Genomic DNA, 16,486 nt, shown 5'->3' on the forward strand with positions numbered 1-16,486 from the left:
CCGCCCCTTTCACGGTTATCGCTTCTCGGCCTTTTGGCTAAGATCAAGTGTAGTATCTGTTCTTATCAGTTTAATATCTGATACGTCCCCTATCTGGGGACCATATATTAAATGGATTTTTGAGAACGGGGGCCGATTTCGAAGCTTGCTTCCGTCGCCCTATGCATTGACCCGATATGGCAGTATCTTCGGGTACAGTGCACCACCCCCTTACAGGGTTAAAAAGAAAGATTCCTACTTTCATTGCTACCTGCTTGCTGGCTAGCCAGCTAGCCAGCCCTGTGGGCCTTGCTGCTGCTGCTGCAGCCAAAAAACAAAAGGTGGTGCTGCTGCTGCTTCTGCTGCTTCTGCTTCTGCTTGTGTCTGGCCGCTGTTGGAGCGTCCAGGCACAGGACTTCTGCTGCTGCTGACTAAATGGCCTCCTTAATTGGATCATTTGAGTAGCCAGCACACCTGTGCAGGTAGGGCATGACATGATAGGCAGCTGCCTTGATAGCGGGTGGGTGCTGAATGTTCCTAATTGACAAAATAAGATTAATGCTTATGAAGAAATATAAAATCTCATCCCTTCCCCAATATCGCGCCACACCCCTACCCCTTAATTCCCTGGTTGAACTTGATGGACATATGTCTTTTTTCGACCGTACTAACTATGTAACTATGTATCATAACATGGGGGGGGGGGGGGGTCTCCTGGCTGTTCACACAGGTGTGTCATTGCTGTACATTGACCATGCATTGCTTCTGTGGTATTGCAAAGGCAAAGACAAATGCTTCCAGCCATCCATTGCACTAATGGATTGGTCATCAGCTAGCTGTCTATGTCCCGCATCAATATAGACCAAAGTACAGAGGGTTAGGCTATGCTATTGTGCACCTACCTGATGCATCAGAAGGTGCGAGGCCCTTGCTAAATTCTGTGCACAGACTTTGAGATCTATGCTTTAGACTGTATCTAAACCTGCTCCAACATGGACTGACATTCTGGCCTACTTTCAGCCGATGCGACTTGTCTGTCGCTGAACAGTCGCTTTTTATGTATTCAGCACCTATGTATAATGTTGTAAAAATGCTCTAGAAGCTAAAGTCGCAGAAATCTCACACATATTTGGCCTGCAACTTTCTGTGCGACAAATTCAGACAGGAAAAATCAGTATAAATCCTTAGAAAATTATCCCCCAGTGTCTCCATCTGCTGGCGGTATTGAATAAGCATTGCTGCACTGATGGGGTATGCATTAGACGAAAAAAAAGAAGAAAAAGAAGAATAATACGCCCAGAAAAGAGGCGAAAAGGAGAAAAACGTAAAAAAACGTGAAAAAAAAGTAAGAGGAAGAGAAGGGAAAAAAAGGTGGAAATGGGTTTAAAAGTGATTTCGGCGGAGAAATATATATATATATATATATATATATATATATATATATATATATATATACGCGCACACACACACATATATATAAACGTATTCTCCGTTGAGATATTGCAGCCGCTGCTGTGTCCAGGCCCAGGAGCTTTAGCACTGTGCTGTGATGTCACTCAATACCACTGACATCACTAGGTGTAAACAACATCTCTCCTTTGCTGTGTATGTGACTATGGAGCTGTTTGGTGATGTCGTCTATTATGGCCTTCATAGAAGCAACAGGAGATTGTTGCATCCATCTAGAACCCTCAGAACTACAGTGCTATGATGTCACTCACTTCCACAGGCCTTGCAGAGTGTAAACAACAACAACCCAGCTTTGTTGTGTATGTAACCATAGGGATTTGTGATGTCACCTAGAACCTTCACAGCAGCGACAGCTTTATGAGGAGCATCAGCACTGCTCTGCCTGAGCAGAACCATCACCGCCATAGGTTGTCAAATAACCCGGATTTAACCCACACAGGTAAGTCCAATGGGGTGCAGGCATGTCCTCTATGCTTACAGCTTCCCGTGGGTGTTGGTTTGATACCGTTTGGGGACAGCCAAGGAGGCATCTGCAGGCAACAAAGGTAGGTGTGTGCTTGTGTGTGTGTTTCCTATGCAGATCCTAAGCCCAGTGTCACATGCAAGTAGGAGGAGTAAGAAGGGTTCCTGGCAAATCCGGGTTATGGATTGCATTTAAAAAGGCCCCGTGGGAGTGCAATGGGCCCCTGTCTTGCTGCTTAGCAATAATGGTATGGGTTTAGGTTCTGCTGTGTGTACTGGTGGTTGACTGCCCCCCAGCCCAGAGTGTGCATGGAAAATTGTCTGGCAGCCTCCCTGACAGCAAGCAGTGATAGTGCCCATGAAGGGCACCTTGTTGGGCCCGCCCCTTTCACGGTTATCGCTTCTCGGCCTTTTGGCTAAGATCAAGTGTAGTATCTGTTCTTATCAGTTTAATATCTGATACGTCCCCTATCTGGGGACCATATATTAAATGGATTTTTGAGAACGGGGGCCGATTTCGAAGCTTGCTTCCGTCGCCCTATGCATTGACCCGATATGGCAGTATCTTCGGGTACAGTGCACCACCCCCTTACAGGGTTAAAAAGAAAGATTCCTACTTTCATTGCTACCTGCTTGCTGGCTAGCCAGCTAGCCAGCCCTGTGGGCCTTGCTGCTGCTGCTGCAGCCAAAAAACAAAAGGTGGTGCTGCTGCTGCTTCTGCTGCTTCTGCTTCTGCTTGTGTCTGGCCGCTGTTGGAGCGTCCAGGCACAGGACTTCTGCTGCTGCTGACTAAATGGCCTCCTTAATTGGATCATTTGAGTAGCCAGCACACCTGTGCAGGTAGGGCATGACATGATAGGCAGCTGCCTTGATAGCGGGTGGGTGCTGAATGTTCCTAATTGACAAAATAAGATTAATGCTTATGAAGAAATATAAAATCTCATCCCTTCCCCAATATCGCGCCACACCCCTACCCCTTAATTCCCTGGTTGAACTTGATGGACATATGTCTTTTTTCGACCGTACTAACTATGTAACTATGTATCATAACATGGGGGGGGGGGGGGTCTCCTGGCTGTTCACACAGGTGTGTCATTGCTGTACATTGACCATGCATTGCTTCTGTGGTATTGCAAAGGCAAAGACAAATGCTTCCAGCCATCCATTGCACTAATGGATTGGTCATCAGCTAGCTGTCTATGTCCCGCATCAATATAGACCAAAGTACAGAGGGTTAGGCTATGCTATTGTGCACCTACCTGATGCATCAGAAGGTGCGAGGCCCTTGCTAAATTCTGTGCACAGACTTTGAGATCTATGCTTTAGACTGTATCTAAACCTGCTCCAACATGGACTGACATTCTGGCCTACTTTCAGCCGATGCGACTTGTCTGTCGCTGAACAGTCGCTTTTTATGTATTCAGCACCTATGTATAATGTTGTAAAAATGCTCTAGAAGCTAAAGTCGCAGAAATCTCACACATATTTGGCCTGCAACTTTCTGTGCGACAAATTCAGACAGGAAAAATCAGTATAAATCCTTAGAAAATTATCCCCCAGTGTCTCCATCTGCTGGCGGTATTGAATAAGCATTGCTGCACTGATGGGGTATGCATTAGACGAAAAAAAAGAAGAAAAAGAAGAATAATACGCCCAGAAAAGAGGCGAAAAGGAGAAAAACGTAAAAAAACGTGAAAAAAAAGTAAGAGGAAGAGAAGGGAAAAAAAGGTGGAAATGGGTTTAAAAGTGATTTCGGCGGAGAAATATATATATATATATATATATATATATATATATATATATATATACGCGCACACACACACATATATATAAACGTATTCTCCGTTGAGATATTGCAGCCGCTGCTGTGTCCAGGCCCAGGAGCTTTAGCACTGTGCTGTGATGTCACTCAATACCACTGACATCACTAGGTGTAAACAACATCTCTCCTTTGCTGTGTATGTGACTATGGAGCTGTTTGGTGATGTCGTCTATTATGGCCTTCATAGAAGCAACAGGAGATTGTTGCATCCATCTAGAACCCTCAGAACTACAGTGCTATGATGTCACTCACTTCCACAGGCCTTGCAGAGTGTAAACAACAACAACCCAGCTTTGTTGTGTATGTAACCATAGGGATTTGTGATGTCACCTAGAACCTTCACAGCAGCGACAGCTTTATGAGGAGCATCAGCACTGCTCTGCCTGAGCAGAACCATCACCGCCATAGGTTGTCAAATAACCCGGATTTAACCCACACAGGTAAGTCCAATGGGGTGCAGGCATGTCCTCTATGCTTACAGCTTCCCGTGGGTGTTGGTTTGATACCGTTTGGGGACAGCCAAGGAGGCATCTGCAGGCAACAAAGGTAGGTGTGTGCTTGTGTGTGTGTTTCCTATGCAGATCCTAAGCCCAGTGTCACATGCAAGTAGGAGGAGTAAGAAGGGTTCCTGGCAAATCCGGGTTATGGATTGCATTTAAAAAGGCCCCGTGGGAGTGCAATGGGCCCCTGTCTTGCTGCTTAGCAATAATGGTATGGGTTTAGGTTCTGCTGTGTGTACTGGTGGTTGACTGCCCCCCAGCCCAGAGTGTGCATGGAAAATTGTCTGGCAGCCTCCCTGACAGCAAGCAGTGATAGTGCCCATGAAGGGCACCTTGTTGGGCCCGCCCCTTTCACGGTTATCGCTTCTCGGCCTTTTGGCTAAGATCAAGTGTAGTATCTGTTCTTATCAGTTTAATATCTGATACGTCCCCTATCTGGGGACCATATATTAAATGGATTTTTGAGAACGGGGGCCGATTTCGAAGCTTGCTTCCGTCGCCCTATGCATTGACCCGATATGGCAGTATCTTCGGGTACAGTGCACCACCCCCTTACAGGGTTAAAAAGAAAGATTCCTACTTTCATTGCTACCTGCTTGCTGGCTAGCCAGCTAGCCAGCCCTGTGGGCCTTGCTGCTGCTGCTGCAGCCAAAAAACAAAAGGTGGTGCTGCTGCTGCTTCTGCTGCTTCTGCTTCTGCTTGTGTCTGGCCGCTGTTGGAGCGTCCAGGCACAGGACTTCTGCTGCTGCTGACTAAATGGCCTCCTTAATTGGATCATTTGAGTAGCCAGCACACCTGTGCAGGTAGGGCATGACATGATAGGCAGCTGCCTTGATAGCGGGTGGGTGCTGAATGTTCCTAATTGACAAAATAAGATTAATGCTTATGAAGAAATATAAAATCTCATCCCTTCCCCAATATCGCGCCACACCCCTACCCCTTAATTCCCTGGTTGAACTTGATGGACATATGTCTTTTTTCGACCGTACTAACTATGTAACTATGTATCATAACATGGGGGGGGGGGTCTCCTGGCTGTTCACACAGGTGTGTCATTGCTGTACATTGACCATGCATTGCTTCTGTGGTATTGCAAAGGCAAAGACAAATGCTTCCAGCCATCCATTGCACTAATGGATTGGTCATCAGCTGGCTGTCTATGTCCCGCATCAATATAGACCAAAGTACAGAGGGTTAGGCTATGCTATTGTGCACCTACCTGATGCATCAGAAGGTGCGAGGCCCTTGCTAAATTCTGTGCACAGACTTTGAGATCTATGCTTTAGACTGTATCTAAACCTGCTCCAACATGGACTGACATTCTGGCCTACTTTCAGCCGATGCGACTTGTCTGTCGCTGAACAGTCGCTTTTTATGTATTCAGCACCTATGTATAATGTTGTAAAAATGCTCTAGAAGCTAAAGTCGCAGAAATGTCACACATATTTGGCCTGCAACTTTCTGTGCGACAAATTCAGACAGGAAAAATCAGTATAAATCCTTAGAAAATTATCCCCCAGTGTCTCCATCTGCTGGCGGTATTGAATAAGCATTGCTGCACTGATGGGGTATGGCATTAGACGAAAAAAAAGAAGAAAAAGAAGAATAATACGCCCAGAAAAGAGGCGAAAAGGAGAAAAACGTAAAAAAACGTGAAAAAAAAGTAAGAGGAAGAGAAGGGAAAAAAAGGTGGAAATGGGTTTAAAAGTGATTTTGATTTCGGCGGAGAAATATATATATATCAATATATATCTATATATATATATATAATATATATACGCCGCACACACACACATATATATAAACGTATTCTCCGTTGAGATATTGCAGCCGCTGCTGTGTCCAGGCCCAGGAGCCTTAGCACTGTGCTGTGATGTCACTCAATACCACTGACATCACTAGGTGTAAACAACATCTCTCCTTTGCTGTGTATGTGACTATGGAGCTGTTTTGGTGATGTCGTCTATTATGGCCTTCATAGAAGCAACAGGAGATTGTTGCATCCATCTAGAACCCTCAGAACTACAGTGCTATGATGTCACTCACTTCCACAGGCCTTGCAGAGTGTAAACAACAACAACCCAGCTTTGTTGTGTATGTAACTATAGGGATTTGTGATGTCACCTAGAACCTTCACAGCAGCGACAGCTTTATTGAGGAGCATCAGCACTGCTCTGCCTGAGCAGAACCATCACCGCCATAGGTTGTCAAATAACCCGGATTTAACCCACACAGGTAAGTCCAATGGGGTGCAGGCATGTCCTCTATGCTTACAGCTTCCGTGGGTGTTGGTTTGATACCGTTTGGGGACAGCCAAGGAGGCATCTGCAGGCAACAAAGGTAGGTGTGTGCTTGTGTGTGTGTTTCCTATGCAGATCCTAAGCCCAGTGTCACATGCAAGTAGGAGGAGTAAGAAGGGTTCCTGGCAAATCCGGGGTTATGGATTGCATTTCAAAAGGCCCCGTGGGGAGTGCAATGGGCCCCTGTCTTGCTGCTTAGCAATAATGGTATGGGTTTAGGTTCTGCTGTGTGTACTGGTGGTTGACTGCCCCCCAGCCCAGAGTGTTGCATGGAAAATTGTCTGGCAGCCTCCCTGACAGCAAGCAGTGATAGTGCCCATGAAGGGCACCTTGTTGGGCCCCGCCCCTTTCACGGTTATCGCTTTCTCGGCCTTTTGGCTAAGATCAAGTGTAGTATCTGTTCTTATCAGTTTAATATCTGATACGTCCCCTATCTGGGGACCATATATTAAATGGATTTTGAGAACGGGGGCCGATTTCGAAGCTTGCTTCCGTCGCCCTATGCATTGACCCGATATGGCAGTATCTTCGGGTACAGTGCACACACCCCTTACAGGGTTAAAAAGAAAAGATTCCTACTTTCATTGCTACCTGCTTGCTGGCTAGCCAAGCTAGCCAGCCCTGTGGGCCTTCTGCTGCTGCTGCTGCAGCCAAAAAACAAAAGGTGGTGCTGCTGCTGCTTCTGCTGCTTCTGCATTCTGCTTGTGTCTGGCCGCTGTTGGAGCGTCCAGGCACAGGACTTCTGCTGCTGCTGACTAAATGGCCTCCTTAATTGGATCTTTTGAGTAGCCAGCACACCTGTGCAGTAGGGCGATGACATGATAGGCAGCTGCCTTGATAGCGGGTGGGTGCTGAATGTTCCTAATTGACAAAATAAGATTAATGCTTATGAAGAAATATAAAATCTCATCCCTTCCCCAATATCGCGCCACACCCCTACCCCTAATTCCCTGGTTGAACTTGATGGACATATGTCTTTTTTTCGACCGTACTAACTATGTAACTATGTAACATAACATGGGGGGGGCGGGTGGGGTCTCCTGGCTGTTCACACAGGTGTGTCATTGCTGTACATTGACCATGCATTGCTTCTGTGGTATTGCAAAGGCAAAGACAAATGCTTCCAGCCATCCATTGCACTAATGGATTGGTCATCAGCTGGCTGTCTATGTCCCGCATCAATATAGACCAAAGTACAGAGGGTTAGGCTATGCTATTGTGCACCTACCTGATGCATCAGAAGGTGCGAGGCCCTTGCTAAATTCTGTGCACAGACTTGAGATCTATGCTTTAGACTGTATCTAAACCTGCTCCAACATGGACTGACATTCCTGGCCTACTTTCAGCCGATGCGACTTGTCTGTCGCTGAACAGTCCGCTTTTTATGTATTCAGCACCTATGTATAATGTTGTAAAAATGCTCTCAGAAGCTAAAGTCGCAGAAATGTCACACATATTTGCCTGCAACTTTCTGTGCGACAAATTCAGACAGGAAAAATCAGTATAAATCCTTAGAAAATTATCCCCCAGTGTCTCCATCTGCTGGCGGTATTGAATAAGCATTGCTGCACTGATGGGGTATGCATTAGACGAAAAAAAAGAAGAAAAAAGAAGAATAATACGCCCAGAAAAGAGGCGAAAAGGAGAAAAACGTAAAAAAACGTGAAAAAAAAGTAAGAGGAAGAGAAGGGAAAAAAAGGTGGAAATGGTTTAAAAGTGATTTCGGCGGAGAAATATATATATAATATATATATATATATATATATATATATATATATACGCGCACACACACACATATATATATAAACGTATTCTCCGTTGAGATATTGCAGCCGCTGCTGTGTCCAGGCCCAGGAGCCTTAGCACTGTGCTGTGATGTCACTCAATACCACTGACATCACTAGGTGTAAACAACATCATCTCCTTTGCTGTGTATGTGACTATGGAGCTGTTTGGTGATGTCGTCTATTATGGCCTTCATAGAAGCAACAGGAGATTGTTGCCGTCCATCTAGAACCCTCAGAACTACAGTGCTATGATGTCACTCACTTCCACAGGCCTTGCAGAGTGTAAACAACAACAACCCAGCTTTGTTGTGTATGTAACCATAGGGATTTGTGATGTCACCTAGAACCTTCACAGCAGCGACAGCTTTATGAGGAGCATCAGCACTGCTCTGCCTGAGCAGAACCATCACCGCCATAGGTTGTCAAATAACCCGGATTTAACCCACACAGGTAAGTCCAATGGGGTGCAGGCATGTCCTCTATGCTTACAGCTTCCCGTGGGTGTTGGTTTGATACCGTTTGGGGACAGCCAAGGAGGCATCTGCAGGCAACAAAGGTAGGTGTGTGCTTGTGTGGTGTGTTTCCTATGCAGATCCTAAGCCCAGTGTCACATGCAAGTAGGAGGAGTAAGAAGGGTTCCTGGCAAAATCGGGTTATGGATTGCATTTAAAAAGGCCCCGTGGAGTGCAATGGGCCCCTGTCTTGCTGCTTAGCAATAATGGTATGGGTTTAGTTCTGCTGTGTGTACTGGTGGTTGACTGCCCCCCAGCCCAGAGTGTGCATGGAAAATTGTCTGGCAGCCTCCTGACAGCAAGCAGTGATAGTGCCCATGAAGGGCACCTTGTTGGGCCCGCCCCTTTCACGGTTATCGCTTCTCGGCCTTTGGCTAGATCAAGTGTAGTATCTGTTCTTATCAGTTTAATATCTGATACGTCCCCTATCTGGGGACCATATATTAAATGGATTTTTGAGAACGGGGGCCGATTTCGAAGCTTGCTTCCGTCGCCCTATGCATTGACCCGATATGGCAGTATCTTCGGGTACAGTGCACCACCCCCTTACAGGGTTAAAAAGAAAGATTCCTACTTTCATTGCTACCTGCTTGCTGGCTAGCCAGCTAGCCAGCCCTGTGGGCCTTGCTGCTGCTGCTGCTGCAGCCAAAAAAACAAAAGGTGGTGCTGCTGCTGCTTCTGCTGCTTCTGCTTCTGCTTGTGTCTGGCCGCTGTTGGAGCGTCCAGGCACAGGACTTCTGCTGCTGCTGACTAAATGGCCTCCTTAATTGGATCATTTGAGTAGCCAGCACACCTGTGCAGGTAGGGCATGACATGATAGGCAGCTGCCTTGATAGCGGGTGGGTGCTGAATGTTCCTAATTGACAAAATAAGATTAATGCTTATGAAGAAATATAAAATCTCATCCCTTCCCCAATATCGCGCCACACCCCTACCCCTTAATTCCCTGGTTGAACTTGATGGACATATGTCTTTTTCGACCGTACTAACTATGTAACTATGTATCATAACATGGGGGGGGGGGGGTCTCCTGGCTGTTCACACAGGTGTGTCATTGCTGTACATTGACCATGCATTGCTTCTGTGGTATTGCAAAGGCAAAGACAAATGCTTCCAGCCATCCATTGCACTAATGGATTGGTCATCAGCTGGCTGTCTATGTCCCGCATCAATATAGACCAAAGTACAGAGGGTTAGGCTATGCTATTGTGCACCTACCTGATGCATCAGAAGGTGCGAGGCCCTTGCTAAATTCTGTGCACAGACTTTGAGATCTATGCTTTAGACTGTATCTAAACCTGCTCCAACATGGACTGACATTCTGGCCTACTTTCAGCCGATGCGACTTGTCTGTCGCTGAACAGTCGCTTTTTATGTATTCAGCACCTATGTATAATGTTGTAAAAATGCTCTAGAAGCTAAAGTCGCAGAAATGTCACACATATTTGGCCTGCAACTTTCTGTGCGACAAATTCAGACAGGAAAAATCAGTATAAATCCTTAGAAAAATTATCCCCCAGTGGTCTCCATCTGCTGGCGGTATTGAATAAGGCATTGCTGCACTGATGGGGTATGCATTAGACGAAAAAAAAGAAGAAAAGAAGAATAATACGCCCAGAAAAGAGGCGAAAAGGAGAAAAACGTAAAAAAACGTGAAAAAAAAGTAAGAGGAAGAGAAGGGAAAAAAAGGTGGAAATGGGTTTAAAAGTGATTTCGGCGGAGAAAAATATATATATATATATATAAATATATATATATACGCGCACACACACACATATATATAAACGTATTCTCCGTTGAGATATTGCAGCCGCTGCTGTGTCCAGGCCCAGGAGCCTTAGCACTGTGCTGTGATGTCACTCAATACCTCACTGACATCACTAGGTGTAAACAACATCTCTCCTTTGCTGTGTATGTGACTATGGAGCTGTTTGGTGATGTCGTCTATTATGGCCTTCATAGAAGCAACAGGAGATTGTTGCATCCATCTAGAACCCTCAGAACTACAGTGCTATGATGTCACTCACTTCCACAGGCCTTGCAGAGTGTAAACAACAACAACCAGCTTTGTTGTGTATGTAACCATAGGGATTTGTGATGTCACCTAGAACCTTCACAGCAGCGACAGCTTTATGAGGAGCATCAGCACTGCTCTGCCTGAGCAGAACCATCACCGCCATAGGTTGTCAAATAACCCGGATTTAACCCACACAGGTAAGTCCAATGGGGTGCAGGCATGTCCTCTATGCTTACAGCTTCCCGTGGGTGTTGGTTTGATACCGTTTGGGGACAGCCAAGGAGGCATCTGCAGGCAACAAAGGTAGGTGTGTGCTTGTGTGTGTGTTTCCTATGCAGATCCTAAGCCCAGTGTCACATGCAAGTAGGAGGAGTAAGAAGGGTTCCTGCAAATCCGGGTTATGGATTGCATTTAAAAAGGCCCCGTGGGAGTGCAATGGGCCCCTGTCTTGCTGCTTAGCAATAATGGTATGGGTTTAGGTTCTGCTGTGTGTACTGGTGGTTGACTGCCCCCCAGCCCAGAGTGTGCATGGAAAATTGTCTGGCAGCCTCCCTGACAGCAAGCAGTGATAGTGCCCATGAAGGGCACCTTGTTGGGCCGCCCCTTTCACGGTTATCGCTTCTCGCCTTTTGGCTAAGATCAAGTGTAGTATCTGTTCTTATCAGTTTAATATCTGATACGTCCCCTATCTGGGGACCATATATTAAATGGATTTTTTGAGAACGGGGGCCGATTTCGAAGCTTGCTTCCGTCGCCCTATGCATTGACCCGATATGGCAGTATCTTCGGGTACAGTGCACCACCCCCTTACAGGGTTAAAAAGAAAGATTCCTACTTTCATTGCTACCTGCTTGCTGGCTAGCCAGCTAGCCAGCCCTGTGGGCCTTGCTGCTGCTGCTGCAGCCAAAAAACAAAAGGTGGTGCTGCTGCTGCTTCTGCTGCTTCTGCTTCTGCTTGTGTCTGGCCGCTGTTGGAGCGTCCAGGCACAGGACTTCTGCTGCTGCTGACTAAATGGCCTCCTTAATTGGATCATTTGAGTAGCCAGCACACCTGTGCAGGTAGGGCATGACATGATAGGCAGCTGCCTTGATAGCGGGTGGGTGCTGAATGTTCCTAATTGACAAAATAAGATTAATGCTTATGAAGAAATATAAAATCTCATCCCTTCCCCAATATCGCGCCACACCCCTACCCCTTAATTCCCTGGTTGAACTTGATGGACATATGTCTTTTTTCGACCGTACTAACTATGTAACTATGTAACATAACATGGGGGGGGGGGGGTCTCCTGGCTGTTCACACAGGTGTGTCATTGCTGTACATTGACCATGCATTGCTTCTGTGGTATTGCAAAGGCAAAGACAAATGCTTCCAGCCATCCATTGCACTAATGGATTGGTCATCAGCTGGCTGTCTATGTCCCGCATCAATATAGACCAAAGTACAGAGGGTTAGGCTATGCTATTGTGCACCTACCTGATGCATCAGAAGGTGCGAGGCCCTTGCTAAATTCTGTGCACAGACTTTGAGATCTATGCTTTAGACTGTATCTAAACCTGCTCCAACATGGACTGACATTCTGGCCTACTTTCAGCCGATGCGACTTGTCCTGTCGCTGAACAGTCGCTTTTTATGTATTCAGCACCTATGTATAATGTTGTAAAAAATGCTCTAGAAGCTAAAGTCGCAGAAATGTCACACATATTTGGCCTGCAACTTTCTGTGCGACAAATTCAGACAGGAAAAATCAGTATAAATCCTTAGAAAATTATCCCCCAGTGTCTCCATCTGCTGGCGGTATTGAATAAGCATTGCTGCACTGATGGGGTATGCATTAGACGAAAAAAAAGAAGAAAAAGAAGAATAATACGCCCAGAAAAGAGGCGAAAAGGAGAAAAACGTAAAAAAAACGTGAAAAAAAAGTAAGAGGAAGAGAAGGGAAAAAAAGGTGGAAATGGGTTTAAAAGTGATTTCGGCGGAGAAATATATATATATATATATATATATATATATATATACGCGCACACACACACATATATATAAACGTATTCTCCGTTGAGATATTGCAGCCGCTGCTGTGTCCAGGCCCAGGAGCCTTAGCACTGTGCTGTGATGTCACTCAATACCACTGACATCACTAGGTGTAAACAACATCTCTCCTTTGCTGTGTATGTGACTATGGAGCTGTTTGGTGATGTCGTCTATTATGGCCTTCATAGAAGCAACAGGAGATTGTTGCATCCATCTAGAACCCTCAGAACTACAGTGCTATGATGTCACTCACTTCCACAGGCCTTGCAGAGTGTAAACAACAACAACCCAGCTTTGTTGTGTATGTAACCATAGGGATTTGTGATGTCACCTAGAACCTTCACAGCAGCGACAGCTTTATGAGGAGCATCAGCACTGCTCTGCCTGAGCAGAACCATCACCGCCATAGGTTGTCAAATAACCCGGATTTAACCCACACAGGTAAGTCCAATGGGGTGCAGGCATGTCCTCTATGCTTACAGCTTCCCGTGGGTGTTGGTTTGATACCGTTTGGGGACAGCCAAGGAGGCATCTGCAGGCAACAAAGGTAGGGTGTGTGCTTGTGTGTGTGTTTCCTATGCAGATCCTAAGCCCAGTGTCACATGCAAGTAGGAGGAGTAAGAAGGGTTCCTGGCAAATCCGGGTTATGGATTGCATTTAAAAAGGCCCCGTGGGAGTGCAATGGGCCCCTGTCTTGCTGCTTAGCAATAATGGTATGGGTTTAGGTTCTGCTGTGTGTACTGGTGGTTGACTGCCCCCCAGCCCAGAGTGTGCATGGAAAATTGTCTGGCAGCCTCCCTGACAGCAAGCAGTGATAGTGCCCATGAAGGGCACCTTGTTGGGCCCGCCCCTTTCACGGTTATCGCTTCTCGGCCTTTTGGCTAAGATCAAGTGTAGTATCTGTTCTTATCAGTTTAATATCTGATACGTCCCCTATCTGGGGACCATATATTAAATGGATTTTGAGACGGGGGCCGATTTCGAAGCTTGCTTCCGTCGCCCTATGCATTGACCCGATATGGCAGTATCTTCGGGTACAGTGCACCACCCCCTTACAGGGTTAAAAAGAAAGATTCCTACTTTCATTGCTACCTGCTTGCTGGCTAGCCAGCTAGCCAGCCCTGTGGGCCTTGCTGCTGCTGCTGCAGCCAAAAAACAAAAGGTGGTGCTGCTGCTGCTTCTGCTGCTTCTGCTTCTGCTTGTGTCTGGCCGCTGTTGGAGCGTCCAGGCACAGGACTTCTGCTGCTGCTGACTAAATGGCCTCCTTAATTGGATCATTTGAGTAGCCAGCACACCTGTGCAGGTAGGGCATGACATGATAGGCAGCTGCCTTGATAGCGGGTGGGTGCTGAATGTTCCTAATTGACAAAATAAGATTAATGCTTATGAAGAAATATAAAATCTCATCCCTTCCCCAATATCGCGCCACACCCCTACCCCTTAATTCCCTGGTTGAACTTGATGGACATATGTCTTTTTTCGACCGTACTAACTATGTAACTATGTAACATAACATGGGGGGGGGGGGGTCTCCTGGCTGTTCACACAGGTGTGTCATTGCTGTACATTGACCATGCATTGCTTCTGTGGTATTGCAAAGGCAAAGACAAATGCTTCCAGCCATCCATTGCACTAATGGATTGGTCATCAGCTGGCTGTCTATGTCCCGCATCAATATAGACCAAAGTACAGAGGGTTAGGCTATGCTATTGTGCACCTACCTGATGCATCAGAAGGTGCGAGGCCCTTGCTAAATTCTGTGCACAGACTTTGAGATCTATGCTTTAGACTGTATCTAAACCTGCTCCAACATGGACTGACATTCTGGCCTACTTTCAGCCGATGCGACTTGTCTGTCGCTGAACAGTCGCTTTTTATGTATTCAGCACCTATGTATAATGTTGTAAAAATGCTCTAGAAGCTAAAGTCGCAGAAATGTCACACATATTTGGCCTGCAACTTTCTGTGCGACAAATTCAGACAGGAAAAATCAGTATAAATCCTTAGAAAATTATCCCCCAGTGTCTCCATCTGCTGGCGGTATTGAATAAGCATTGCTGCACTGATGGGGTATGCATTAGTAGACGAAAAAAAAGAAGAAAAAGAAGAATAATACGCCCAGAAAAGAGGCGAAAAGGAGAAAAAACGTAAAAAAACGTGAAAAAAAAGTAAGAGGAAGAGAAGGGAAAAAAAGGTGGAAATGGGTTTAAAAGTGATTTCGGCGGAGAAATATATATATATATATATATATATATATATATATATATATACGCGCACACACACACACATATATATAAACGTATTCTCCGTTGAGATATTGCAGCCGCTGCTGTGTCCAGGCCCAGGAGCCTTAGCACTGTGCTGTGATGTCACTCAATACCACTGACATCACTAGGTGTAAACAACATCTCTCCTTTGCTGTGTATGTGACTATGGAGCTGTTTGGTGAAGTCGTCTATTATGGCCTTCATAGAAGCAACAGGAGATTGTTGCATCCATCTAGAACCCTCAGAACTACAGTGCTATGATGTCACTCACTTCCACAGGCCTTGCAGAGTGTAAACAACAACAACCCAGCTTTGTTGTGTATGTAACTATAGGGATTTGTGATGTCACCTAGAACCTTCACAGCAGCGACAGCTTTATGAGGAGCATCAGCACTGCTCTGCCTGAGCAGAACCATCACCGCCATAGGTTGTCAAATAACCCGGATTTAACCCACACAGGTAAGTCCAATGGGGTGCAGGCATGTCCTCTATGCTTACAGCTTCCGTGGGTGTTGGTTTGATACCGTTTGGGGACAGCCAAGGAGGCATCTGCAGGCAACAAAGGTAGGTGTGTGCTTGTGTGTGTGTTTCCTATGCAGATCCTAAGCCCAGTGTCACATGCAAGTAGGAGGAGTAAGAAGGGTTCCTGGCAAATCCGGGTTATGGATTGCATTTAAAAAAGGCCCCGTGGGAGTGCAATGGGCCCCTGTCTTGCTGCTTAGCAATAATGGTATGGGTTTAGGTTCTGCTGTGTGTACTGGTGGTTGACTGCCCCCCAGCCCAGAGTGTGCATGGAAAATTGTCTGGCAGCCTCCCTGACAGCAAGCAGTGATAGTGCCCATGAAGGGCACCTTGTTGGGCCCCGCCCCTTTCACGGTTATCGCTTCTCGGCCTTTTGGCTAAGATCAAGTGTAGTATCTGTTCTTATCAGTTTAATATCTGATACGTCCCCTATCTGGGGACCATATATTAAATGGATTTTTGAGAACGGGGGCCGATTTCGAAGCTTGCTTCCGTCGCCCTATGCATTGACCCGATATGGCAGTATCTTCGGGTACAGTGCACCACCCCCTTACAGGGTTAAAAAGAAAGATTCCTACTTTCATTGCTACCTGCTTGCTGGCTAGCCAGCTAGCCAGCCCTGTGGGCCTTGCTGCTGCTGCTGCAGCCAAAAAACAAAAGGTGGTGCTGCTGCTGCTTCTGCTGCTTCTGCTTCTGCTTGTGTCTGGCCGCTGTTGGAGCGTCCAGGCACAGGACTTCTGCTGCTGCTGACTAAATGGCCTCCTTAATTGGATCATTTGAGTAGCCAGCACACCCTGTGCAGGTAGGGCATGACATG

General features: G+C 46.2%; 8 non-coding genes across 8 annotated transcripts; all 8 read left to right on the forward strand.

Moving 5' to 3' along the window:
- The first annotated feature begins 17 nt into the window (after positions 1-17).
- Positions 18-208, forward strand: LOC130337373 (U2 spliceosomal RNA). Its single transcript, XR_008878261.1, has one exon. It is a non-coding gene; the product is annotated as a U2 spliceosomal RNA (small nuclear RNA).
- Positions 209-2,307: 2,099 nt separating this feature from the next.
- Positions 2,308-2,498, forward strand: LOC130337374 (U2 spliceosomal RNA). Its single transcript, XR_008878262.1, has one exon. It is a non-coding gene; the product is annotated as a U2 spliceosomal RNA (small nuclear RNA).
- Positions 2,499-4,592: 2,094 nt separating this feature from the next.
- LOC130337375 (U2 spliceosomal RNA) lies at positions 4,593-4,783 on the forward strand. Its single transcript, XR_008878264.1, has one exon. It is a non-coding gene; the product is annotated as a U2 spliceosomal RNA (small nuclear RNA).
- Positions 4,784-6,890: 2,107 nt separating this feature from the next.
- LOC130337386 (U2 spliceosomal RNA) lies at positions 6,891-7,081 on the forward strand. The gene has a single exon (XR_008878273.1). It is a non-coding gene; the product is annotated as a U2 spliceosomal RNA (small nuclear RNA).
- A 2,106-nt stretch (positions 7,082-9,187) lies between these two features.
- LOC130337390 (U2 spliceosomal RNA) lies at positions 9,188-9,376 on the forward strand. The gene has a single exon (XR_008878278.1). It is a non-coding gene; the product is annotated as a U2 spliceosomal RNA (small nuclear RNA).
- Positions 9,377-11,463: 2,087 nt separating this feature from the next.
- On the forward strand, positions 11,464-11,654 carry LOC130337389 (U2 spliceosomal RNA). The gene has a single exon (XR_008878277.1). It is a non-coding gene; the product is annotated as a U2 spliceosomal RNA (small nuclear RNA).
- A 2,087-nt stretch (positions 11,655-13,741) lies between these two features.
- On the forward strand, positions 13,742-13,930 carry LOC130337387 (U2 spliceosomal RNA). Its single transcript, XR_008878275.1, has one exon. It is a non-coding gene; the product is annotated as a U2 spliceosomal RNA (small nuclear RNA).
- A 2,096-nt stretch (positions 13,931-16,026) lies between these two features.
- On the forward strand, positions 16,027-16,217 carry LOC130337377 (U2 spliceosomal RNA). Its single transcript, XR_008878265.1, has one exon. It is a non-coding gene; the product is annotated as a U2 spliceosomal RNA (small nuclear RNA).
- Positions 16,218-16,486: the final 269 nt, after the last annotated feature.

This window comes from Hyla sarda, unplaced genomic scaffold, assembly GCF_029499605.1.
Source record: "Hyla sarda isolate aHylSar1 unplaced genomic scaffold, aHylSar1.hap1 scaffold_496, whole genome shotgun sequence".
NCBI classification, from domain to species: domain Eukaryota; kingdom Metazoa; phylum Chordata; class Amphibia; order Anura; family Hylidae; genus Hyla; species Hyla sarda.